At 36.7% G+C, this 27,969-nt stretch overlaps 1 long non-coding RNA gene across 1 annotated transcript in view; it reads right to left on the reverse strand.

The window, feature by feature from the left end:
- Positions 1-27,969, reverse strand: part of LOC121490672 — a 59,242-nt gene that overhangs the window by 16,111 nt on the left and 15,162 nt on the right. The window contains exon 2 of the long non-coding RNA XR_005987745.1: positions 15,015-15,082. This is a non-coding gene — a long non-coding RNA (uncharacterized LOC121490672). The remainder of the gene's footprint in view (positions 1-15,014; positions 15,083-27,969) is intronic.

The raw sequence follows: 27,969 nt of genomic DNA on the forward strand, positions 1-27,969 counted from the left end.
AGATAGCAGATCTGAGATTATCTGAGAAGCAGATTTGGTAGGAATGGTGCATGGATGTGAGCAGTAAAGGTTCATTCCACAACTTCTTGAAGAACATACAGGTAGCATAACCCAATATTCCAAACACATAGTTACTTACATTAACTCATTTATCTCCATGACTACCACTTAAGTACTATTATTTTTTTTAATTTTTTTTCCACTTAAGTACTATTATTATCCTCATTTTACTGATGAGTAAGTTATGGTTCAGAAAAATGAACTACTTTACCTGTATCAATGCGGATGACTCTCCCAGACATAATAGTAAATAGAAGAAGCCAGAGACTTCTTCCCACATATGATTCCATTTGTACGAAGTTCAAGAATAAGCAGTACTAACCTATGGTGTCAAAATATTTGGTTACCTCTAGAGGGAAATATCGACTGGGAGGGAAAATTAAGGAGCCTTTTTGGGTGCTGGAAATGTTTTCTAGATCCAGGTAATTATTATGTGATATATGTATACCAAGTTGTGATCTTCAGACTTATATACTTTACTGTATATGTTTTACCTCAATTTTACCTAAATTTTAATAAAAGACAATGACATCCTTGGAGAGACATTTGGAAGACACAAAAATTTAGTATCTTTATAGAGAGAGGGAGCCCTGAAAAACAGTAAAAAAAAAAAAAATTTTTAAATCAATCTATTAGTAGACAAAGGACATAAACACACATTTCACAAATAAATACAAGTGGAAAATAAATATATATGAAATATATTTAGGGATGCCTGGTTGGCTCAGTGGTTGAGCATCTACCTTTGGCTCAGGGTGTGATCCTGGATTCCCGGGATCGAGTCCCACATTAGGCTCCCTGCATGGAGCCTGCTTCTCTCTCTGCCTATGTCTCTGCCTCTATCAAGAATAAATAAATAAAATCTTAAAAAAAAATCAAAATCTTAAAAAAATATATATTTAAGTAGTAAACTAAGAAATGCAAATGAAACATTAATGAGATATTTTTCTCCTAACAAATGAACTAAAAAAGTTGATGGTACCAAATATTATGATAATGTGGGGAAATTCACATTCAAATGTTGCACATATAAAATGTTACCAATTTTCTGAGGCCAACTTTATTGACTGTATCAAAAGTCTTTTCAACTGTATATATATATTTGTTTTGTTTTGTTTTTAGAGAGCTAGAAAGAACACTCATGAGTTGGGGGGATCTAGGGGGAGAGGCAGAGGGAGAGAGAGAGAATCTTAAGCAGGCTCTATATCCAGCTTGGAGCCCAACTTGGGGCTTGATCTCACAACCCTGAGATCATGACCTGAGCCAAAATCAAGATTCTGATGCTTAAGAGACTGACCCACCCAGATGCCCCTCTCAATTATATATTTAAATAGCAATTCTATTTCTCTAAATTCACCTTAGGGAATTACTCCACATATGTATTTGTCTATACCAATGTTCACCATAAGTCTTCTGATAAAAGTAAAACTTTGGAAATTACCCCACATAGGTGATTACGGAAAAATTATTGTATATTCATACAACAGCATGACATGGAGACTTAAAAAATAATGATGCTGAACAATATTTATTAGCATGGGAAGATGCCTATAACATATTTAATTTTTCTGAGTATAAAATCATATGTTATTATGTGGGTATTCATACAAATTTGTGTGTATATATGTATGATATAGATAAATATGTATAATATGTTATATAATTATACTAACTGGATGGATGGGTATGAACCAAAATGGTAAGAGTAGTTATCTGCTGATAGGACTATTGGATGCTATGTATTCTTCCCTATAATTTTTCCCTATTTTATGAATTTTTATGATAAGAATATATTTTACAGTTGGATGTGTGTGTGTGTGTGTGTGTGTGTGTATGTATACACAGAAAATCTGAAAAGAAAGCACATCTAGCTAGGTTTCCTGGCAATTTTCATTTACATGCTTCATCTACGTTATTTTTCTTTGAACAGCATAAGCTTTAAAAGATAGTAGTCACCATTCACATAGTGCAGAGTTTCTTACTTGGGGCATTGTTTTTCACCTTGATAGAGTAGCTTAAAGCTGGCCAATTTCTTCCAAACATCTTTTCTGAGTTTTGAGGAGTTTCCAACATCGTAACCCCCAAGGCAGAGCCAGAAGTTACTGTCCCAGGCTTCCCTGTTGCTGATGTCAGACATGTGAATTAGGTGTTGCCGATCAGAAACACTCATATGAGTCCTCAGCTTGGAAGCTAAAGCTACATGGAGGTAGACATGAATGGCATCTATCCCAGCTGAACATGGCATAGGGGCTCAATGGCTGAGCTCCTGGCATCCAGGACCAAGCATTACCAATGCAAGCTACAGTGTCTCTCCAAGAAACAAAGTGGTTGCCAAGGGTTGGCAGCAATGTGTTGGCAGCAATGGTATTTTCACTGGAGCAAATTCTATAGTCTGATTTGGTGTTGTTTCTGGCCTCATCATTTCTAAGTCTGGTTTTCTTGCCCTCCAGAGGATTCTGGGAGTTGCTTAATATTTGTACAAATTATTTTCCTGCCTAAACTAGCCAGAGCAGATTCTATTACTTGCAACAAGAAAACTGTGCTTAATAGTGTTATTTTCATTCCCATTTTACAGACGAAGAAATTGAGTCTTTAAAAAAAATGCAGAAATTTCCCCTAAGATTACACAGCTAATAAACAGTGAAGCAAGGCACAAGTCCAAGACTTTTCAGTCAACTTCTAAACTCTTTATGAACCTAGATCCTAGATATTTCAATATTCACCATGGAGGAAGTTTATCAGTAAAAGCACATGTTACCATTTAATGAATAATTACTACATACCAAAATTGTGCATCAGCTGTAAAAGGGATCTGAAAGATTATCTAACCACCCTAATTTACAGATGAGGAGACTGGGGTTTGAAACACAATGAAATTTACCTAGTGTCCCTTAGAGAGGTAATGGAAGAACAAGTAGAAGAAAATAGGTTTCCTGACTCCCATTTTCTTTATATCAGCAGAGCATGAAGCCATTTCTTAACCCCCATAGAAGTGCTTATGTCTCTCAAGTCCAGTGACTAAATGAAAATTTTGTTTAAGTGTAAGAAAACAATAAATGTATGAGGGGTAACCAAATTTAAAATATTGACTACTAGTTACATGGATACTCTGGAACATGCCACCATCACCCACCTTGGGTGTAACTGAGAAGCCTAAAATAACTTTTGAGGGAAACCCCATGAGAACATCGCTTGGGGAACTGAGATCACATCTCCATCTGGCTCTGACTTTACAGAATCTGCTGAACTTAATCGACTAGGTTTGATGCAAGAAAATTATCTTTTCTGTAGAAAATGGAGAATTGGTTAGAGCCCTTCTCAATCCATAGAAAAATAGGATTGATTGTCTAAATATTTTTAAATACAAGTATTTTAGAGTAGACATAACTATCTGCACATGCACATATAATAACCTTTGTGTCAATAAAATCCAAGATGTGTTTTACTCACAGGACCATTTTTATTGACCCTGGGGAGAAAAATCTTGTATCATACGAAGAAAATTGAATCTTTACATTTCTGATTCATTTCCCTTTAAATCATCCAAATATTGCTTTTTATGGGTTATGTAATAGTCAAACAGTCTCTAAGGGGCTATTAAAGCACTTCAAGCCTTGCTTCCGTTAAAATAAAATGATAAAATAAAAGTTAAATGGAGGAAGTAGGTTCAAAGTGAATCCACTTTGTCTACAAAAGTTCTCATCAGTCTAACACTTGAAACATCTAACTGGGTTCTGAATTTTTTAAATTCTCTATTTCCTATGAAGAGTCCTAGTGAAGACTGCTTGAGTGTTTAAAATCTATCTTATATCAGAAGAATAAATTTTGTCCCTGAAACCAGAGCACCCTATTTTTGTCCACCAGAAATTACCTGGAGATGTTTTAGAGTGAAGGTATTACATCAATCTAAACCGTATACTTGTTTACATGTAATCCAAGAGACAATTATTGGAAAACTATACTTCACTAAGAGAGTCTACTTTTTCAAAACCATTGAGTGGTTGAAATAGTGGAGTGTGCAGTTCATTAAGGGTGAAATTAAGTAGCTCACACAATACAAAGTGGACTTCTCTTCTTTATTGCTAGTTTTTGAGATGAATGCCTCTGAATGGTTGAAGGAAATCAAATATTTTTGCCTTAAACTCTGCTTCATCTTAGTTTTCTCACGAACCTATTTACATGAACAACTTGGTGATATTAGAAAGAAGATTTAATAGTGAAGAAGACTTTTTTCAAACAATAGTTTAAGACATTGTGCCAGTTTGTATAGCAGAAGAAATCCACCATAAGTTCTGTATTTCTGGGAAATTGGAGAACTGGCCATTCCAATTTTTGTCTAGGTAAAGACTGCCTTGAATCTGAAAGCACACAGGTAGAGATAAGAGATAGCACCTTAAGCAGAAATCAGAGGAAGCCAACTTTTGTCATTTTCCATTAGTGTGTGTCTCACCCTAGTGTACTTACTCCCAGCTTGTCTTTGCCTCTTTCTTCACCATGAAAATGGAAGCTGTCAAGCTAGAACTGTACCAACTCTTTTCTTTGCCACCTTCAAATTTGTCTAAGTCTTATAAATTTAATGTAATCCCAGTAAATAGCATCCATGATATGTGAGAAGGAAACTGAAAGTGGTATTAAAATAATATTTTAGAAATGTTCAAATGAACAAAAAATGTGTGGATATTCAAGAAATCCTGAAAATAAAATGAAATAATTAACTCTACTAGATAATGCAATATATCTTGAAACTTCAGTAAATAAAAAAAAGGTTTCCTACTTAATAAAAAAGGAAAACCAAAGGGATGGAATAAAGAATTCAGATACAGACTCAAATATCTATGAAATTTTGGCTTATGATAAAGGTGACATTTCTAACTGGGTGAGGAGAGAAGGGAAGAATTCAAAATATGGTATCGGGCAACTGGCTAACCATTGGAAAAAATATTAAACCTATATTTCTATCATCAAAAATAAATTCCAGATGGATTAAAGATATAAACATATAAAACAAAAGATTTGGAAGAACTTAAGGAATAACAGCAACCTTACCTTACTAAAGTATTCGAAAGCAAAAATTTGTCCTTTTACTTCCATATTTAAAGCCTCTTGATGGCTCTTTTTTTTTTTTTGCCAACAATGACACCAAAACAAACAAACAAACACCTCTGTACATACATTTCCAGCCTCACTTCCTATCAGTCCCTGCCACCTTCCCTAAGCTGCAAGTTTTTAAAACTACATTCTTGTCACCAAGCACATATTCTCCTGTTTTCATACTGCTAGGCTTTTGCACATGTTATTTCCTCTACCATGAATTGTTTCCATTCTTTTATGGCTGGAAAATTCCTGATAATATTTTAAAATCAGATCAAATGGCATCTTCTCTATGAAGCCTTCTTCTGATTCATTCTTAATCATTTCCTACTTTTGTATTAACCTGACATTGTATACATCTATCTATTGAAACATTTGTTACAGTTTATTTAAATTACTTGTTAACATGCCCACCTCCCCACTAAACTCTGGCTTCATTGATGCCAGATCCCATATCTTATTTTGTCTTATGTTCTTAGGCACATACATTTTGTTCTGTGAGTTATCATCTCAATAGGTGCAGAAAAGGTATTTGACAACTTTCAACATCCACTCATGAGAAAAAGGAAATCTTTCATGTGACAAACAAATATATATCAACATCATATATAATGGTGAAATTATTTTAATTATGTATAAATTAAAAGCTTCTCCTTTGAGGTAAATAACAAGCAAGATGCCCAGTAATTTCTACCTTCTACTTTCTTTTAAAATTGCAATAGAGGGATCCCTGGGTGGCGCAGCGGTTTGGCGCCTGCCTTTGGCCCAGGGCGCGATCCTGGAGACCCGGGATCGAATCCCACGTTGGGCTCCCGGTGCATGGAGCCTGCTTCTCCCTCTGCCTGTGTCTCTGCCTCTCTCTCTCTCTCTCTCTGTATGACTATCAAAAATAAATAATTAAAATAAAATAAAATAAAATAAAATAAAATAAAATAAAATAAAATAAAATTGCAATAGAGGTCTTAACCAGTGCAATAAGACAGGAAAATGAAATAATAGGTAAAAGGATTGGTAAACAAACAAAAAGCAAAATTCATTATTGGAAGATGACATGATTAAATATGTAAAAAAACCAAAATTATCTACAGGTAATGATATTTAATAAGAACTTTAAAAAGTTGCTGGATACAAAATCAATACACAAAAATTCTTTTAGAGAACCCCCAAAATATTATTTATATTTAGGAATTTGACATGTGACAAAAGTGGAACTGCAGGCAATGGGGAAAGTACAGTTTTTTTATAAATGGTGCTGGAGCAATTCGATAGGCATATGATGGGGAAGGGAGAGGAAAATGAAACTGGATCATTCTCTCAAACAACACCAAAAGTCAATTTATAAATCTGAATATAAAAGGCAAAATATTTAAGCTTTGAGAAAATAGGTTAGAATATCTTCCTGATCTTCATGAGAATGATTTATTAAACATGACATAAAAACACTAATCATAAAAGGAAAAGATAAATAAATTGACTACATCTAACTTAAGCACTTTGTTCATCAATAAAAATCACAAAGAGGGGGCAGACCCGGTGGCACAGCGGTTTAGCGCCACCTGCAGCCTGGGGTGTGATCTTGGAGACTCGGGATCCAGTCCCATGTTGGGCTTCCTGCATGGAGCCTGCTTCTCCCTCTGCCTGTGTCTCTGCCTCTCTCTCACTCTCTCTGAATAAATAAATAAATAAATAAATAAATAAATAAATAAATAAATTATATCTTTTTTTAAAAAAAAATCACAAAAAGGGACACCTGGGTGGTTCAGTGGTTAAGCAATATCATAAAGATGCCTACTTACCCTAAATCTATAAATTTAACATGCCCTGATTTTTTAAATGACAACATGATTTTTTTAACTGGACAAACTGATTCTAAAATTCATATGGAAGAAAAGAACTATAAGAACAACAGGAAAATTCTGAAAGACAAGAGTAACAAAGGGGAATTATTTGTATTAACAAACAATTTTTATTTTATTTTCTTTTATTGTGTATTATTTTGTAAGCTAAAGCCAGTTTATAAAAGCCAGTTTATTATACAATCTGTGACAGAGTAAAGAAGAAGGAAGACATGTTTTTTTCTAATTTTGCCACTCAGAAGTCAAGAACTAAATGTTATGTTGGGTGGACTTCCAGTCTTTTTTTTTAAACAATAAAACAATTTTTGAAGCTACATATAATTAAAATAATGTGATATTGGCATGAAAAGTAACTGGAACAAACTAGGAGTCTCAAAAAGAGTTATAAATGCAATGGAGATTTATATATTTTAAAGGTAACATTTCAAACTTATGGATAAAAGATGAATTATTCAATAAATGACACTGGTACAACTGGGTAGCCATCTGGAAAAACATAAAGTTTAACTTATCTCTCATTTATATGAATACTGGAAGAAACTGTGGAATTTTAAAAAAGCAATCTCAAACCGAAAAAAAGTTTTCTAAGTATGTTACAAGACCAAAACCCAGGAATTATGAAATAAAAGGTGAATATATGCACTTATGGAAATAGAAAAGAATGACAAAAAGGAAAATATATTTCCAACTTAAATCACAAGGAGCATATCTCCCTAATATATAAAGAGCCCTTCTAAATCAATAGAAGACCAACAACTCAATAGAAATGTAAAGAAAGGAAATGGACTGTCCACTGAAAAGGGAATTCAAATGGCCCTTAAGTTTGTGAAAAGAAACCAATTTCACTCATAACAGAAATACACAAAGATGACTTACTTTTCACCATCAGATTGTCAAAGTTCTAAAAAATTGTGTATATGTGTGGGTATGGGGAAACAGATATTCTCACATCTTAGTGATGGGTGTATAAATTGATGAATCAGTCGGATTTGAACTAGACAATCTGATGCACCTACCTTTAAACACAGGAATTTTATCCTACATATCTACTCACACATGTGCAAAATGTGTTATTCAGAGAGACATTGCTTGTAATAAAAAAAAATTGCTAGGTATTTGTTGATAGTGACTATAAAAAGAAAGAAGGCAGCCCTGGTGGCTTAGAGGTTTAGCGCTGCCTTCAGCCCAGGGTGTGATCCTGGAGACCCAGGATCGAGTCCCACGTCAGGTTCCCTGCATGGAGCCTGCTTCTCCCTCTGCCTGTGTCTCTGCCTCTCTCTCTCTCTCTCTCTCTCTCTCTGTGTGTGTGTGTGTGTGTGTTTCTGATGAACAAATAAATAAAATCTTTAAAAAAAAGTTTAGAAAGAATATAAATTCTCATTAATTATGGACCACAAAATTGCCACATATTTATGGTATAGATTCTAAATAGCCATAAAAAAATACTGAAAGAGCTATTTATGTGTGAATATGGACCAATATCCAGGTCTGCAAGATATGTTGCTAAGAGAGAAAAGATGAGAGTAATACATATACTATATTATCATTGGTATAAAAATAGAGATGGGGAGATACACATGCACGCATAAATAAGTACATATTTGGTCACACATGCATAAAATACCTCTGGAGTGATACAGAGACAAGTAACTTTGGATGTTTCTTCAGAGTTGGATGATGAAGTGTCATGCATTGAAGCAATATTTTCTGTTTCTTGTACATATACTTTTAGATTCTGAACCAAATTAGGCCATCATCTAATTTGAAAACAAACCCCAGCATGGTCACCCTGGTCTCCAGCTTTAACCAGCCAAGTTTCCTGTCCCTTTCCCCATCTCCCCTGGCCTTTTCCAAGCTGTGGGATAGAGAGTTTAAAACAGGGGATATCTTTCCTCTACATGCATCAAACCAAGACTGGAACTCTGCATGGGTTCGCAACAGCCTGCTTTGCAATCCACAGGGGTGGAGAATTTAGCTTATTTTTAAATTGGGTGGAATTCAGAAAAGAACTGCCAAAATGATTAAATAGACTAGAGAGGCTGGTTCATAAAGAAAGATGAAAAGACCAAAATGTGTGTAATTTGGCTAAGTGACAGCAGGGCCAGGCTGTGGTTAGCACATATAAGTATTCAAGCACCAGGATAGGAGAAGAACATTCGTGGACATAAATACGAAAAAAAATGAAAATATGAAAAGAAAAACAAAGTGTCTCAGTCTTTCTGTCTATCTCTATTTCCAGAGGAGCCTCTCCAGGAAAGGAATGGATGTCTTGCCTGTTGCACAACATCTTAGAAAATCTTTACCTTTGCAGGGTGTAAAGCCCACACCAGCTCCCAGGCCAGGGGTTAGATGTCAGCACAGAGGCTTGACTTTAGCTCCCTTTTCCTCCATCTCCTGAATTCAAGTGGTCACTTTGCTTGCTTTCTGTCCCTTCCATAAGTATATCCAATGAAGGTCAGACAGTCTTGCAAGGGGAGGGGTCTGTGCAGAGTACACGAATCATTTATTTATATTTCAAAATCTTGCTAGGTGACTATGATAAGGCTGGAAAACAAGATTGCCCTTTCCTGCTACTATCAAGGAGTTCATGGTAGCTCGTGATGGTTCTACTTATCAAGAAGTGACCGTTGAGATAGCCAGAACAGCTCAGCAGCAATACTGGGCTATCCATTAGGCCCATCTCTCTAATCGGCCTCTCATTAGGCTTATACGTGGAGCACAAGAAAATTTACATTACTGCAATGCCATTAAAAATGAGTACCGTGGAGTTCACTTTGCTCATTTTGAATCTACCTGCCTGGTCTTTTTAGCTGCTATATCTGTCCCATCCCTTATATTTCCTATTAACTAAACCTCAATCTATATTCCTTTGAACTTGCATTTCAGTATGCCAGGATATATGCTAAAGGATATACATAACACTGTGATAGAATATACATAAGCATCTCTGTGTGCATGTGTGTGTAAATGCAATAGTCTGTGCATTTTTGGGTTAATATCCATGTGTTGCTCTATATCTAAGAAGATGCACATATGGGTAAGATGAGCCAAAAATAAAATTTAAGAAGCACTCTGGTAGGGATTCCAAAGCTAATACCTAAGAGTATATTTTAAAACCATTTGTGGTTTATGTTTATTTAAAGTTTTCCCCATTTATCAGATGAAAGAACTGAACTGTGGCTGAAACTGCCCCCCACCAGAGGCGGGGCACGATGGCGGAAGAGTAGGGTCCCCAAGTCACCCATCCCCACCAACTTACCTAGATAACTTTCAAATCATCCTGAAAACCTATGAATTTGGTCTGAGATTTAAAGAGAGAACAGCTGGAATGCTACAGTGAGAAGAGTTCACGCTTCTATCAAGGTACGAAGACGGAAAAAAATAAATAAAAAAGAAACTGGGCCCCATGTGCTTACTACTGGCAGCAGCAGGTGAGGCCACACCCCTGTGGACAGAATAAGAGGATTTGAAGGAATAATAAGTACAATTCTCAATTATCCTGAAAAGGTTTCTGGGTGAGGAGATGAAAGTTGGGTCCTAGACTGTGGGTAAGAATAGAATTACTTCTTTTTAGGCTCTGGTTCTCTTGGAAAGAGGCTCTGAGGAGACTAGCCATGCTACAGGGCTTTCCTACATAATGGATAGGATCTGGACTCTGCCATATACAACCAGGTCAGGAGCCGAGTGCACCCAATAAAAGGGAGGAAAGGAGGCTCATTGCTACTGTGCCATGATTAGGTTTGCCTACAGATTACAGAACACCCAAACACACACAAAGTCCAGAAGTGATTCCTCCAAGGATGCTGTGGTGACTTCCCCAAGTAATCAGTGACTCCACCTTCCTTCTGTTACACCATCCCTAGCATTTGGCTTCTAGCCTCAAGATCATCTCATGTTCCAATATGGTTGCCATAACCCATATCATCACACACTCATTTCAGGCAGCAAGGAGGGATAAAGGAAGCATCTCCCACTTTTACCAGCCCCTACAAGAAGCCTTCCCAGAAGTCCACTTCTACTGGGTTGGCCAGAAGTCAGTCTTGTGACCATACCTAGCTGCAAGAAAGGCTGGGAAAGATACCCTTCTAGCATGGTTCATACCATCTCAAATAAAACTGTTTTCCTGTAACAAAAGAAGAAGAGAATGGATATGAGTGGAAAATTTTTCTGCAGTATTAGGGCAGATGTGTGGCCTGTAGTACACTGCATAAGAATGGCTAGCTGCCAGCTGAAGGATGATTTTGGTGTATATTCCCTTTTCATTAGATCTTGGGCTGTAAAAAAAAAAAAAAAAAGTGACATTAAGTGCTACAATCTATTCTTCTATGTTGTGAGGTATTCAAGAAAGGGTCTGTGCCCACTCTTGGGCAGAGGGGAGAGCAGTACCCAGAGGCTGTGGGGGTTGATCACTGCAGTGACCTCAGATAACACTGGCTGTGCAGAACCACACAGAGCTTTCTGGAGCAGCAGAGTCCCTTTACGCTGAGAAATCCCGGATCTAAGTTGTCCTTACTGTACTGACTGTGTCCTTACTGGACACAAGCACAGCACCTTTTAGAGACTACCTGAGAAACATGAGAGGGTAGGAATACCTCAGAAGTGTGCCATTGTACCGATGAGAGTGAACTTTGTGCTGAGCTACGTATGTGATGTCATTTATAACCATGAACAGGTGAGCCTGGAGGTCATTTGAACGACCTCAAATAAAGGATGCATTTCAAAACTGTATGTTCTGTGCAGAAAGAATTGGTTAAGAAAATGTAGATACATGCATTTTAGACTAAATCCCAGCTTTTCTAAGCAAAAGTGATTGGTGCTCACTTTGGTAAGCTTGGTGATTTTCAAAGCGTGTTTTATGGAACTGTCTAGTTTTGTGGAGTACTTGAGAGACCAGAGGGAGGCCAAATAGGCTAGGCTTTGGTCCCCAAATATCACGTAGTTTACAACATATTCATATTTTTGCATTCTACATAACTTTTCATTTGAAAAATTATTTCCACTGCTCAAAAAATTAGAAATTCCTGACATTAGTATTAAACTTATTAATGGTGGTTATCTAATAAAGTTAGTCTCATTACCTTAAACACAGAAGAATTGCAGAAAAATTGAATAAGAGGACATGGATGTATTATACCTACTCTTCTGGGAAAAAAAATTCCCAGGACACCTGGGTGGCTCAGTCAGTTAAGTGCTGCCTTCTTGATTTCTGCTCAGGTCATGATCTCAGGGTCCTGGGATTGAGCCAGGCTCCGTGCTCAGTGGGAATTGAGAATTCTCTTTCTCCTCTCCCTTTGCCCCTCCTCCTTCTCACACTCTCTAAAAATAAATAAACAAATCTTAAAAAAAAAAAATCCAGGATGCCTGTGTGGCTCAGTGCTTAAGCGTCTGCCTTCAGCTCAGGACATAATCCCGGGGTCCTGGGATCGAGTCCTGCATCAGTTTCCTTGTGTGGAGTCTGCTTCTCCCTCTGCCTGTATCTCTGCCTCTCTTTCTGTGTCTCTCATGAATAAATAAATAAAATCTAAAAAAAAAAAAAAAAATCCCAGCCTAAACAACATACATTGAGATTTGTCACCATGATTTAGGTATGAAAGAGGTTTCCAGACATGATCAACTACAACATTTAGGAAGAGAGAAAGGGATTCTACATGATGACAAGCTTTGAAAACTTCATTTATCCATCTGGAAAGATGAAAGTAGTGGTGGAGGGAAAGGATGGATGGGTGGAGTGTGCAATAAAAATCTGATTAAAGTTTTCTAAGTACTGGAGGATAAAGAAATGGAGAATCATAGATTCTTTAACCAAATTCTGGAATACCAGACTGGAGTACCTTGAGTTTGAAATAGGCAGATATACATCAAATTAAAGGAAGTGCCACTCCTTCCATACAGGATGAAAATACAAATTGGATGCAGAAAAGATTGAGATATATTGTGGACCACATGAGTTCTTCAGGCTCTTGGGGCCCCGTAATAGGAAATTATAACCTACAAATGTCTTATGGTTCATCCTAACCTTTTGAGCCATGTTTTTCAGGTAATCATGACTTTCCACATATAATCCCATCATTCTAGTTTCTGATTCATATACTAGTCTGGGAGGACCATGGACTGACATGGATTATTATGAGTGTTTACATAATGGGGAGTACTGGCATTTCCTCTACAGCCAAGTTTCCTAAAGCAATGAGATATAATGTCAATCAAAGCTCAAAGTATAGTACACATACTGCTGCTACTCTCAACTTAAGAACATATGCCTGCTTTGCTTGGTTGGCATTATGCTTTGTTCATCATAACACAGATGATAATTACGACAAGCAAGTACTTATGTCATGCTATGTTAGAAAGAGTGATTTTAGTAATCTCTACATACAGGCCATTACTCCTGATTAAAAGTGAAATATCACACTGAATGCTTTGCACAATGAATTAAGATAGTATAGTATATACAGACTGCTTTTTATTAAAACTATATTTATCACTGAAATTCTGCTTTAGTAAAAATATCAACTTTGTTACTGCCCAATCCAAGACTCCATCTTCTAGCACTTCATTTCCTTCTAAAACAGCAGGATTGGGGCACAGGAGGTCACCTAAGAATGCAATCATTGCCTGACAACAGAGCTAACTGTAATTGGGAGCTTTGAGTAGGCAGCTTATCATAATCAGCAGCAGGAGATGTGATTCAGGCTACTTTAGAGAGATATGAGCCATCCCCTTAAGACAGAGTCTGCTCTAATACTGTGAGAAGTGTGGCCCTTCACAGAAAAGACGGGGATTGCTGTTGAATTGAAAAGCTGCAAGTGACCTTCCAAGGTCATCTAGTTCATCCCCTTCAGGCAGAAACCCTTAGAACCCATAGTAATTTGATGATAAGGCTGCCTGAGACAGGGTGCATGCATTCCAGAATCACTCCAACATTAAGAACTTCACTGCCACAAAATTCCTCTTGGGTTTAATACAATTCTCCATGCTATGGCTAATTTGCTTTTGTTTTTGTTTTCTATTTTTTTTTTTTTTTTTCCTGAGAGACAAATAGGCTGGAAGACTAAGGAACCAAAGGAACACAACCTGCCTAAAGTTGGTGAATTCAAATCTAGACAGCTCATTCTGTATCCATTCCTTCCCCAAGATCTAAAGAACAGCAAATGCTTTTCTTGGCAGGCAAAGGGCACTGGCAGGAGGCAGCTGGTCTACCTGTTTGTGGATAACTAAAATCCTTTAAGGCTCGGGGTACAATACACTGGGGAATCATTTGCTAGTGCCAACCAAAAAAGAAAGAAAAGGGTAGAAAAAAGAGGAGGGAGAGCAGCAATTTTAAAAAGTATACAAAAATACTGAGCTACGTGGGTCTGAGCATGAGGGTGAGCAGGAGGTCTCTTTTTCACCCAGGTAATGATTGTATGAGCTCCATAAGGAGATGGTTAAATCAAACACCGAGATGACTGCTCTTAAGAGGGGAAAAATATGTCAATCACACTTTGCCTTTGACACAAGGAAATTCCTTGAAACTGAGAATGGAGAGTAGAAGGGAGGGAGAATGTCTCCTGATGTGGGTGGCCAGGAAACTGGGGGCCAGAAAAGCATGAGAGGAGAGAGGGAGAAAGAGACAGAGAGGGAAAAAAACACAAGATTGAATTCTAATCAAAATGCTATGAGGCGTTCACACCAGGCCTTGAGAGAATATTAACAAGGTTACCCGAGGGGGGGCCTTTAGCCCCAGGAATTATTAGTGAATATGGAATTATATTTGCACAAACATTACCAGATGCAAGGAGCTAAATGTCCTACAGATGTGGAAGGAGCAGCGTATGTTCCAAATAGGCAGCAGCTTTATTTGTTTTACCCTTCTTATAAGAGGCTGGGTAGCACGTTTCTGAGGGGTTACATTTCTGGAATCACCACCCTACCACTAGGCCCCCATTTTTCTGCCGCAGCTTGCACCAGCTTCAAAAGTATCTCAGCCCAGGACCACATAAAGTGAGACAGGTTTGACAAACTTACCAGCTTACCTCTACCACCTCCAGCTATCATAATGCACTAAGGATCCTGGTGCTTCAAGAAGGGATTTTCTGAAAGATGAAAGAGTTCAGAGTCAGGTAAATCATGGTGATTTCAAAGAGGAGTTGTGAACTCAAATGTAACCAGCTGATGTTGGTAGGGGTAGGGGAAAACCCAGAAAAATTCAGGAAAAACAAAGTTTCCTTCTGATATGCCACCATAACATCCTCAAGACTCAGTTTAATCTAGATTCACCACTGCTGAAGGAGACATATCTGTGTTTAGACAAGTTGTTGCCTTTCAGCATCTCCTGAATTTGTAACCCCAAATCTCTACCACCACCTTGCTCACTTTGAGTAATATTTGCCAGTATGAGGAACGGAACTGTTCAGCACACTCATATGGCACATGGAGGTGGTTGACCATGAAGCTAATGGCACAAGACCCTTCCAAGGCCCTGGTAGGAGCTCTACACTGTGTGGACATGGGTATGTTTTTGTAAAGTTCACAAAATTAAAGTATTTAACACTAATTTGTTAATTGGTAACTGCCTTCCCCTCTGCCATACCTGCCTTTGTGTAGGTTGGCTTTGGAGTTGAGTTGAAGATACAGTTAGCTTGAATGGCATGGGGTGTATTATGTAATTTATATCACTTTTGTGTATAGTTGATGCTAGTCACTGGACTGTAGGAATGTATTTCAAAACTCATATCATCATCTGTTCACTTAGTGAGCTGGAGACTCAGGGTGCATCATGCTGCGGTATGAGTGCATTCTGCAATGCCCAGCCTGAGAATAGGAAGACAGAAGAGGAGAAACAAGAGTTGAAATGTACAGAGCAGAAACTAGCCCATGAAAGATTACCTACATTTTACAACTCTTTCATGAAAAGCCTTGATAGAACTTTTCCCAAATTTGCCAACAATTATAAATTTTTGCATGACATTATAAGCAAGTTGTGATGCTTAAAAAAATTGTTGTAAACTATCAATAATAAAAAACAAATTTTGACCAACTATATTAGAGGAAAGTTAAAATATGTTTTTTTTCCTATATATATTACAGATTTGGTCACATGAAGAGGCCATCAGAATATACAGCACACACACATATATATATCTGTAATGCATATGTGTACACACACACAAAACAGGTATTTCAGGTAGCTAATAAAACATCATGTTGCTTTCCTGGATTTTGTGATGTTTGTAGTATTTGTCAGTTTCTTGTGTTTTTTTTAAAGTGATTTCTTTTCTTATTCTAAGTAAATATTTGCTTTAGTATCTAATTTTATAATTAGACTTGCATATTCTTTTTCTTAAAGAAAGCCTCCAATATTGTATAAGCTTTAGACCCAATATAACCTAAATTTGCTTCTGGTGCTATGCACCATGTAAACAACCATTTTTTTCTTATTTCACTCATCAACTTATAAGGTTGGTCTTGATGATAGTATTTTAGAAAAGAGGAACCCAAGATGTTTAGTCATGGTTTCTAAATGGATTTGAATTCAGGGTCTGTTTTATGCCCAAGGAAGTAGATTAGTCCCAGCCCTAACTGTATTCCCTACCCCCACCCATGGGCATGCTGAGTTCTAACGTGATCTTTCTGTGCTCAATCTAGTTTTTTTTTTTTTTCAAAATTTTTATTTAAATTCAATTTGCCAATGTAATGTATAGCTCCCAGTGCTCATCTCATCAAGTGCTCTCCTTAGTGCCCATCACCCAGTTACCCCAACACCCCCTCCCCTTCTGAAACCCTTTGTTTGTTTCCCAGAGTTAGGAGTGTCTCAGGGTTTGTCCTCCTTTCTAATTTTTCCCCACTCAGTTTCTAGTTTGGTTTAAAAGGCTTCCTCTGAAACCTTTTCGTCTCCCACTCTAACCCATCTGCCCCCTGAACTACCTCATTGTTAATAGATCTGAAAGATCTCACTGCCAGAAAACTTTCCTTCAGTTCCTCTCCATTACTATGAAATGTGCCCTGTGGATCTCTTGGTCAACACCTTGTGATGTTTGACAATTTTTTGGCGGTGTTTACACTCCATAAAAAGAAACAGGAAAGATATTTCAATTCATCTGGGTGGAAGGACATACTGTCTCTCAAATCTTACTTTTTTCATTAGAATTCAAAACACACCTCCTCCAGGAAGCTTATCACATTAGTTTCAGGCAGCAAAATCCCCATGCAATCCCCTCAAAGTCCTTTTATAACTTACTACTGGCTATTCACAACTAAATGGGATGTGTTTGCTTATATTCTCTTTCTTATAGAAAACTCAAGATTAGGAACGCCTGTGTGGCTCAGTGGTTGAGTGTCTGCCTTCAGCTCAGGGCATGATCCCTGGGGTCTGGGATTGAATCCTGCATCAGATTCCCTGCATGGAGCCTGCTTCTTCCTCTGCCTGTGTCTCTGCTTCTCTCTGTGTCTTTCATGAATAAATAAATAAAATCTTAAAAAAAAGAAAAGAAAAGAAAACTCAAGATTAGCAATGCTTTACAATCTTTACTACTTAAACTTAAATGCATATTTGGACTCCAAAATTTTTGTGGGAACTCAGTAAAAGGTTCATATTATATGAAAGGAAGTGAAGTCTGTTTTTTTCTCCAGTACACCTCGGGTATCGATCATGTTGCTTCCAAAATGAAAAATATGCAAGTTCGTTTTGTGTAAAAACAGAAAACCTCACTTCTGTGGTGAAACAAAAGCTCATCAGATGCTTGGCTTGGTTCCCCCAAATTCTAATGCATGGCTTTAACTCTTTCAGTGGGTAATAGTGGCTAACAAAAATGCTTCAGTTTCTCTATCTGTGAAATAAGAATTGTGCTATTTCTTTCCCATTTACTTTACAAAAGTCTCATGGGGAACAAGAGTTAAATGATTAATGACTTAAAGCCCTTAGGCAAACACGAAATGCTTAATAAAAATAATCCCTCATTGCTACAGTGATAGGCACCAGTGACCTGATGCTAAACCTTGACAGAAATGGAAGGCAATTCAGATAAACTTTGGGCCCCAGCCATGAATATGGGCTTCTTTTCCCTTGGTGATGGCAATCTGGGCTCATGTTCCTTGATTTCCTCCACTGACCAGACCCTGCTTATGGCCCCACCAGGCTGAAGCTCAAACCCCAAGTTATATGAAATCTAGCTTCCTCATTACAGAGGAGCAACATGTAGAAGACCATAAAATGCACTATTGTGAGGTCAAAATAATTATATCCTCCTCCTTTCAGGAAGAATATGCCTGCTCAGCCCATACCACATTATTTAGAAAACTATTTGAGATCAAAAATCCATTTTTCATTGAGTTTAGGCCCTTCCTAAGAGTAGCCCTTGCATAACTCTGGAAAGAGTCTCTGAGTGAATGTTTCCTGTCATGACTGAAAGAACTAGAGTGTGCTTGAGGAATAAGTATATCTCTATTGGCAGAAATTGTAAGGTTGTTTTAAAAGAAAACAAGGATTCTGGCATATGTTTAGTTTACTGTGTTTATTGAACATAATCTGTTCCTGGTTTTCAGGTATAATAAAGTCACATGAAATCATCCTGGACTCAAATCTGATCCATGAGTAAATTCCAAAATCTCAAGGTGCAGGCTTCCTCAACCTATTCTGTAGCACATTGGACTGTCTTGTCCTAAAGTGGCTTTTTAAAAATCCTCTTCTTTAAGAGAATGAAAGAAAATAAGAGAGTTCCTCTTAGAGAAAAGAACCACTAAGCTTTGTCATCTTTCATGAAGCAGAGGACAAAGCAGTACAAAGAGCTAGGACTTTGGAATCAGTCAGACCTGGGTTTAGACTCTCAATAGTATCAGTTACTAGCTGTGGGACCTTGAACAAGATAAATCTTCCTTGAACCATTTCCTTGCTTATAAAGAGGGACAAAATCTCTAATTCATAGAGCAATAGTGAAGACTAAATTAGATATTGTATAACATGCCTGGGAGAACACCTAATTTGCAGTAGACAGTTAATATATAAAAGCTAATCATAATCATAAGAATGAAAATAATATATTCCTGGACTACCCATATATCAACAAACGGCCTTGAGTATCAATATGCTGGGTGCTATGGGAAAGAAAATACAATGATTTACACAAAATGAAACTTACTCTCAAAGATCTGACCATTTAGTTTCATTTTTGAAAATGTTGGTAGAATTATGTCTGCATATATTCTCTGCATTTGCTTAAAATATATGCCAATCATAGTATAGGTTCTTTAATTGTTCAGGTTATAACTGCTATACCACAATACACTTACTCCTCAGAAACACTGCATACCATAAAATTGCATGTTCAAATGAAAGGGAAATGGAGAGAAACATATCCAACTTTGTAACCAGAGCACTAACAAAAACAGTAATTATGAAGTGGGAGATAAGCCCAGGAAAGCAGATCAGCTGGAGGCTGCCTCAGGGGAAATTTAAAATGCATTAAAAAAAAATAATGTGTGATTTCTGTTTCTGGTGGAGAGGATATACCAGAGACTAGATTTATCAAAAATAAAAGACTGGACAAATGTATGAAATAATGGCTCTCAAGACTATTGGAAATAAGCAGTAAAGGTCAATGGTCTGGGAGTGATGGAAAAAGAACAAGGTGAACCCTAGGCTTGCCTAGCTTACTGCTTGAAGAGACTTTACGGACAGTGACATACAGAGAAGTACTTGGTGGTCTCCCTGACTTGAGGATATGGAGCTGGGCATCCAGGTAAGCCAATGTGCCTAGAATTCTCATCATAGAGAACCAGAGATGAGAAAATTGCGGAAGACCTGAGGTCTGCAGTGGGTGCCCTTCATGGTTTTAGTCTATAACTGATCAGTCATGTGAGTAGGGAAACTACCCGAGATTACAGAACGAACAACTTTATAGGATAAGAACAAGCTGTCCCAGGGTTCATACAGTGCCAGAACAGTAGCCATTCCCATTACCCAGAGTAGAAAAACCTCATGACTCATGAGGCTGAGGTTAGTAATAAGAAGGTTCCTACCTCAGCAGTGGGGAAAAACTAACCCTAGGTTAAATATTGTTCTGGTCCCACCAAACACACCTAAAAGGAAGACCTAAAGGTATCAAACTGCTTGTAGATAATTTAGCTATAATCCAGAAAAAAGTTTTATAATACTTTTAATAATATAAAAATATCCACTATCTCATAAGATAAAATTCATAGTGTTGGGCATTTAATAAAAAAATGACCAGGCATGTCAAGAATTGCTAAAATAAAACCCATAATGAGGAGGGGAAAAAAACAATTAAAAAATACCCCCAAATGACCTAGATGGTAGCATTACTAAACAAAGACAGTAAAACTGTAATGATATATGCATTCCATGTGTTCAAAAAACTAGAATATTGAACATCTTAAAAAAGATATGAAAGGTTTTTTTAATTGAACTTCTACAGGTGATAATAAACATGTCTGAAAAGAAAACTGCATTGGATGGGATTAACAGCAGATGAAACATCATGGAAGGAAAGATGAGTGAATGTGGAGACACAGAAATAGAAACTATCCAAATTGATGCACAAAAGATTAAAAAGAAGAAGAATAAGAAAGAAATGTTATTGAACCATGGGACAACTTTAAGCAGCCAAGTATGTGTGAAATTGGAGCTATGAAAGGAAAGTGGGGTGGAGGGAGGTACAAAATATTTGAAAAACAAATGTCTGAAGTATTTTCAAATTTGGTAAAAAAAATATAAATCCATAGTTCTGAAAAACTCAATGGATTTCAAGCACAAGAAATATGAAGGAAAAGACCCTAATTATAATCAAATTACTTAAAACTTGTAATAAAGGGAAAATCTTAGAAGAAGCCCAAGCCAGATGACACTTTATGCACAGAGATATAGCAGTAAGGATGATACAGAGTTTTGTCAGATGTTATGCAAGTGAGACGCTATTGTAGAACAATTTAAAGTATTCACAGAAAACAAATTTAAAGAAAATCTACAGGTGATCATCTCAATAGACAGAGGAAAAAGCATTTGACAAACTTCCAAATCCAGTTTTGATTTTTGAAAAAAGTTTCAGCAAACTAAGAATAGAAGAAAACTTTCTCAACTTGATAAATAGCATCTACAAAGAAATCTATAGCTGAAGTTATACTTAATGGTGAAAGACTAAATGCTTTTCCTTCAAAATCAGGAATAAGTAAAAGATGTCTGCTGGACTACTTCTACTGAACATTACACTGGTTCTGGCTAGTACAATAGGAAGAAAAAGAAATAAATGATGTCCACTTGGGAAGAAAGATGTAAAATTGTCTTTATTCATGGATGACATTGTCTATGCAGAAAATCCTAGGGAAGTTACAAAAAAGCTACTAAAACAAATTAGTAAGTTTAGCAAGCTTGGAAGACACGAGATCAATATAAAAAATAAAATCGCATCTCTTTGTACCAACAACAATTAGAAATTTTAAAATACCATTTACAATAGCATCAAAAATGTGAAATAGGGGTAAATCCAACAAAAGATGTTTAATATTTGTATACTGCAAACTACAAAATATTACTGAGAGAAACTTGAAAATACCTAAGTAAATGGAGCAATATACTGCATCCATGGATCAGAAGTTCCAAAATTGTCAACATGGTAGTTCTCTCCAAATTGATAGATTCAATGTTTTCCCAATCAGAATAGCCCCAGGTTTTTTTTTTTGCAGAATTTGACAAGATGATTTGAAAATTTATATGAAATTGACAAGGCTCTAGAATACTTACAACACTTTGAAAAGGCAGGACAAAGTTGAAGTACTTAACACTACCTGACTTCAAGACATACTGATAAGCCATGGTGATCGAGACATTATAGTATTGGTGTCAAGGAAGACAAATAGATCTATGGAACAGCATAGAGAGGCCAGAGATAGATCCATACACATATAGTCCATTTATTTTATTTTAAAGATTTATTTGTTAGAGAGAGAGAGAGAGAAAGAGAGAGAGTCGGGGTGGGGACAGAGGGGGAAAGAATCCTCAAGTAGACTCCCTGATTGAGATCATGACCTGAGCTGAAATCGAGAGTCAGCCGTTTAACCAGCTGAGTCACCCAGGTGCCCTATGTATAGTTCCCTGATTTTTGACCAAGGTGCAAAGGCAACTAAGAACAGAAAAGATAGTCTTTCCATAAATAGTGCTCGCACAATGTTATATTCATATGCAAAGAAATTACCTTTGATTCATACTCAAAAAGATACTAAAATTAACTCAATATAGACCACACATCAAAATGTGAAACTTAAAATTATAAAACAACATGAAATTATTTATTTGTTGAACCATTTGATGTAAGTTACAGTATCATGACATTTCAACTCTGAGTACTTTAGCATATATCTGAAAAATTAAATGATTATATTATCTTTACATATTACTGCTATTACACCAGTAGAGTTAACACTGCTATAATATTACCTAATATAGAATCCATACTCAGATTTTCTCAGTTATCCCAAAAATATCCTTTCCTTGTTATCCTTTTTTCAATCCAGGATCAAACCAAGGTTTATGACTGCATTTAGCTTCCATATCTTTTTATCTCCCATATTCTCAAATAGTCCCCTCTCCCGAGTCTTTAAACACTTTTATGATATTGACATTTTTCAAAAGCCCATCCCAGTAGTCTTGAAGGATATTTAACAATCTGGATTCTCATATAGGTTCTTCAAAATTTGATATAATTTAAATATTTTGTACAGGTATACTATATAAGCGGTGTTGTACACTATCCTGCTGTATCACAACAGCAATACCTAATGTCATTTGTCTCATCGGTGATGCTAAGTTTAATCACTTGGTTGAGTGGCATATGCTGAATTTATTAATTGTAAAGATATCTTTTCTCTTTGCAATTAATAAGCAATCTATGATGTAGTATTTTGAGATATATGAATACTGTGCTTTCAAATAGTTCACCATTGACAATCTTTTCTTTTTAGTCTTTTGTTTTTTAATTGAGATATAATTGATATATAACATTATATTTGTTTTGGGTGTACAACATAATGATTCAACATACGTATATATTGTGAAATAATCCCATAATAAGTCTAGTTAAGAACCACTATTGATCTTTATCTGCATCATTTATTGCATTGGTGGTTGGAAAATGGTAAATTTGTAATTTTATCATCCTTTCTGTATAATTAGTTGGCATTCTTCTGTAAAGAAGAGCTTTCCTCCCTCCTCCTGCCTTGCTTTTTAAATTTGTTTTTAGTATCACTACGGACATAGGGACTTTAAAAAATTCAAAGTGTTATATGTCATCATAATATATAATGTGGGCAGCCCGGGTGGCTCAGCAGTTTAGTGCCACCTTCAGCCCAGGGCCTGATCCTGGAGACCCGGGATCGAGTCCCATGTTGGGATCCCTGTGTGGAGCCTGCTTCTCCCTCTGCTTGTGTCTCTGTCTCTCTCTCTCTCTCTCTCTCTCTCTGTCTGTCTCTTACAAATGAATAAATAAATAAAATCTTAAAAAAATAATATATAATGTAATATATTATTAATGTATGATATGTTATTATATGATATATATGTTAATATATATTATTCTTTGGGATGCTCAAATTGTCTCAAATGTGGCCATTGGCAGCTTCTTCAGGACTGTTTCTGTGCCCTTTAGACATGCCTTTTTTAGTCTTTGAACACTCTTGATTTAATTTCTGATACTATATATTTTGGGTTCATCTTGTGCTTCCCCTGCTCTAAACTTAGAACTGGCCATGTGCTCAGGGAGTTGTGTCATTTTTAGTAAAGAATAGTATTTAGAAAGCAAGACCTAATATTCAGGTGCACCCACTGCTACCGACACAGAGTTCATAATGGTGTCCTCGAATATCAGTGTCCTTCCTTGCCTTTCCCCATTGTATATTTATCTTAAACAGGAAGAACCCGAGTTCCTAAGTATCTCAACATATTTTTGCTTTTGCTCTATCCTACAACACAAATAAAGTAATTTCAGTACTCCAATATCAATCCTAATAACAAACCTAAATTCTAGAGTTTGTTACAGCTTTTTTGATCCGTAGAATATATTCCATTCAGGTTACTTTGTACAAAAGTTACCTTAATTCTGTTAACCTGCATGGTTATATTATCAGTTTGACAAACGGTTAGGTTTATTTTTTTCTGGTTGTATTCACTTTCAGGGTTTGCTTCTTTTAGTCTTTTCAATTTAATTTATTTTTGAATTTGTTTTTTTAATAAATGTTTTATTTATTTATGATAGTCACATACACACACACACACACACAGAGAGAGAGAGAGAGAGAGAGAGAGAGAGAGGCAGAGACACAGGCAGAGGGAGAAGCAGGCTCCATGCACCGGGAGCCCGACGTGGGATTCGATCCCGGGTCTCTAGGATCACGCCCTGGGCCAAAGGCAGGCGCTAAACCGCTGCGCCACCCAGGGATCCCTATTTTTGAATTTGTAAAACATTTACTCAAAGATTCAAACTACATAAAAAGATAGACACAGGGATACCATGCCCCCTCCCCATCTTATCTAGCTCATTACCTGTCCCTTATCTCCACCCACTCAAGGTTACTGGTGGGTAGCCTATCATTTTGGATTTGTCCTTCCTGTGTTTATTTCTTACAAAAATATTTTTATTTATCCTTCTAACACAAAGGTTAACATATTACAGAAACTCTGTTGCAACTTGCTTTTTTTTTTCTTTTACTTAAGAGTATATCCTGGAAATCATTTTATATCAGGTCACAGAGGTCTTCCTCACTGTTCTTTATAGCTGCATCATACCCACTGTGTGGCTATACCATAGTTGACTAGTCTCCAGTGGAAGGGAATTAAGTTATTTCCATTTTTATTGCTCTCATAAATATTATCACAATGAAAAATTTTAATTATGTTGTTTCCCTTTTATGTGTCCAAGACTGTATTAGTTTGCTAGGGCTACCATAACAAAATACTATAGACTGAGTAGCTTAAACAACAGAAATTTATTTTTTCACAGTTCTAGAGACTAGTAATCCAAAATCAAGGTGCCAGCAAGTTTAGTTTCTTCTGAGGCCTCTCTCCTTGGCTTGCATATGGTTACCCTCTTGCTGTGTGCTCATGTGATCTTTCCTTTTATTGTGTATTGTCCATGTCCAAATCTCCCTTCTTATAAGGGCACCAGTCATTTTGGATTAGGGTGCACACATACAACCTCATTTTGCCTTAATTACTTCTTTAAAGGTCCTATCTGCAAACACAATCACATTCTGGAGTACTGAGCATGAAGACTTCAACGTATGAATTTGGGAGGGGACACAATTCAGCCCATAACCAAGAATAAGTGCTAGAATTGTCAAATTCCACTTCACTGGGTTTATACAATTCTACATTACCATTAGCGATTAAGCACTTATTTTTAAATTTCTTAAAATACAGCAAAAAGAACTACTGCTTAGCAGCAGGCACACTAAGAGTTTTTCCTTTCGCACTGAAGGCTATAGTTGTTTTTTTTTTTTTTTAATTAACTTTTATTGGTGTTTAATTTACCAACATACAGAAAAACACCCAGTGCTCATCCCGTCAAGTGTCCACCTCAGTGCCCGTCACCCATTGAAGGCTATAGTTTTAATCCTTCTATTCCTGCTGTGCTTGCCCAGGATAATCATGTTTGAGTTCCACAAATTCCATTTTATGTTGACATTATTTTCCTGTTTACTCTTTGCATCTGAGATAGTGAATGTTATGGAAACATCTTTTGTCTTTAAAGTCCACCAGACAGGACTTTACATTTTTGTGACTCAGATTTTTCCCCCTCGAATCTGGATATTGTTTTGCAAAGAATTCCTGCCCAGAAAAACTTCTCTACAGTAATGATTCTGAGGGTGGGATACTAAAGAAAATGTCTACACATGGGCATAGATCCAAGTTTTCCAGTCTGTGTGAAAAAAAGAGGAATTGAGCACACTATTCCAGAAGAATTTAAAACAAGAAGTGCAGATTGTATTGTCCTTAGGGTGTAAGAGAGGAAAATGAAGTGCAGTAATTGACCATTGTACCTTGCAGGGTAGGTGTATCCTGTAAAAATCAATTCTCATTCTAGGGCTGTGATCTCATGGGGGAGATAGTAACATTGTTAGAGATTTATAGCTATCTCTAGCCTCCTGCATCTGTTACCACAGGGTTACTTCCCCAGTGCTCATCCATAGGTAGGCAGCCAATAAGGCATATTCCTTTCCCCTCTATGAGCCTGCCTTATCAGAGCTCTGTCTCTAACTACCCCCTCCTGTGGTCCTCTTTTGATGAATGGTCTGGTGTTCTGGGATATAATTTGCAAGTAGAATCTTATTCCCCAGTTACAAACAAGTAATCTAAATATCTTTAATCTTTTTTAATTACAAAAGGAAACATAATTATATCATGTTTACATAGTACAGATGTCTGCGAAAGCAAAAAGTGAAAGTCTCTCCCTGAACCCAGGGGTAACAAATTTCCAGCCATGGAAACAGTTGGGAAACACACTCTCATGCATTGTTGCTGAGTGTATACATTGGTTAATAAGTTGGAGGCTAAATTGGGAGATAATTATCAAAATGTAAATACATGTAATCTCAGAATTAGCCATTCCACTTTTAGAAGTTTACCCTGCAGATACTAGATTTATTTTCTTATGTGCGCAAGTATATATTTACAAAGGTGTTCACTGAAGTGTTGTTTGCAATAGCAATGATTGAAAAACAATCCAAATGTCAACCAAAAAGAGATTGTATAAACAAATAATGATACTTTCATTTGTGGAATACTATGAAGCTTGCAATTTTCTTTTAAACTGAAGTATAGGGACTCCTGGGTGGCTCAGCAGTTGAGCGCCTGCCTTCAGCCCAGGGCGTGATCCTGGGGTCATGGGATCGAGTCCCACATCAGGCTCTCTGCATGGAGTCTGCTTCTCTCTTTGTCTATATCTCTGCCTCTCTCTCTGTGTGTGTGTCTCTCATGAATAAATAAATAAAATCTTAGAAATAAAATAAAATAAAATAAACTGAAGTTTAGATGTTTACTGATATGTAAAGAGGTTTAAGACACAATAAGGGAAAAACACTAAGTTATAGAACCTGTACAAAGGAAAGCATGTGGCTGTTTGTAACATCTTTGTAATATGCATAGACTTCTTCAGGAGGGATGCAAAACCAATGGTTAACAGTGTTTCTTTTGGCAGTGGAGTCTAGGGGTGAGATATTGAAGAACAGAACATTTACTTCTTGTTTTTGTATTTTTCTTTGTATTTTGATTTTTTTAGTTACCATGTACATGTATTCTTTATAAAATAGGACTGGAACAAAAATAGATACATAGACCAATGGAACCAGAAATAAACCCACACTTATATGGTCAACTAATCCACAACAAAGGAAGCAAGAATATACAATGTTAAAAAGACAGTCTCTTCAACAAATGGTCCTGGGAAAACTGGACAGCATCATGGAAAAGAATGGAACTGGACACTTTCTTATGCTATACACAAAAACAAACTCAAAATGGATTAAAGATCTAAATGTGAGACCTGAAACCGTAACACAGAAGAACACGTAGGCAGTGATTTCTTTGATGTCAGGCATAGAAACATTTTTTTAGATAAGTTTCCTAAGGCAAGGGAAACAAGAGCAAAAGTAAGTTATTGGGACCACACCAAAACATAAATTTTTGCAAAGTGAAGGAAATAATCCACAAAACAAAAGGCAACCTGGGAAAAGATTATTTGCGAATGCCGTATCAAATAAGGGGCTAATATTCAAAATATAGAGAGAACTCATACAACTCAACACTAAAAAAATAAGACGGCAACAACAACAACAACAAAACCAAATAATCTGAATAAAATGGGCAGAGGACCTGAATAGACACTTACCCAAAGAAGCTATCCAGATGGCCAACAGACACATGAAAAGATGCTCAAAGTCATCATTAGGGAAATGCAAACTAAAACCAATAATATATCAC

Source organism: Vulpes lagopus, chromosome 5 (assembly GCF_018345385.1).
Source record: "Vulpes lagopus strain Blue_001 chromosome 5, ASM1834538v1, whole genome shotgun sequence".
Lineage (NCBI taxonomy): Eukaryota > Metazoa > Chordata > Mammalia > Carnivora > Canidae > Vulpes > Vulpes lagopus.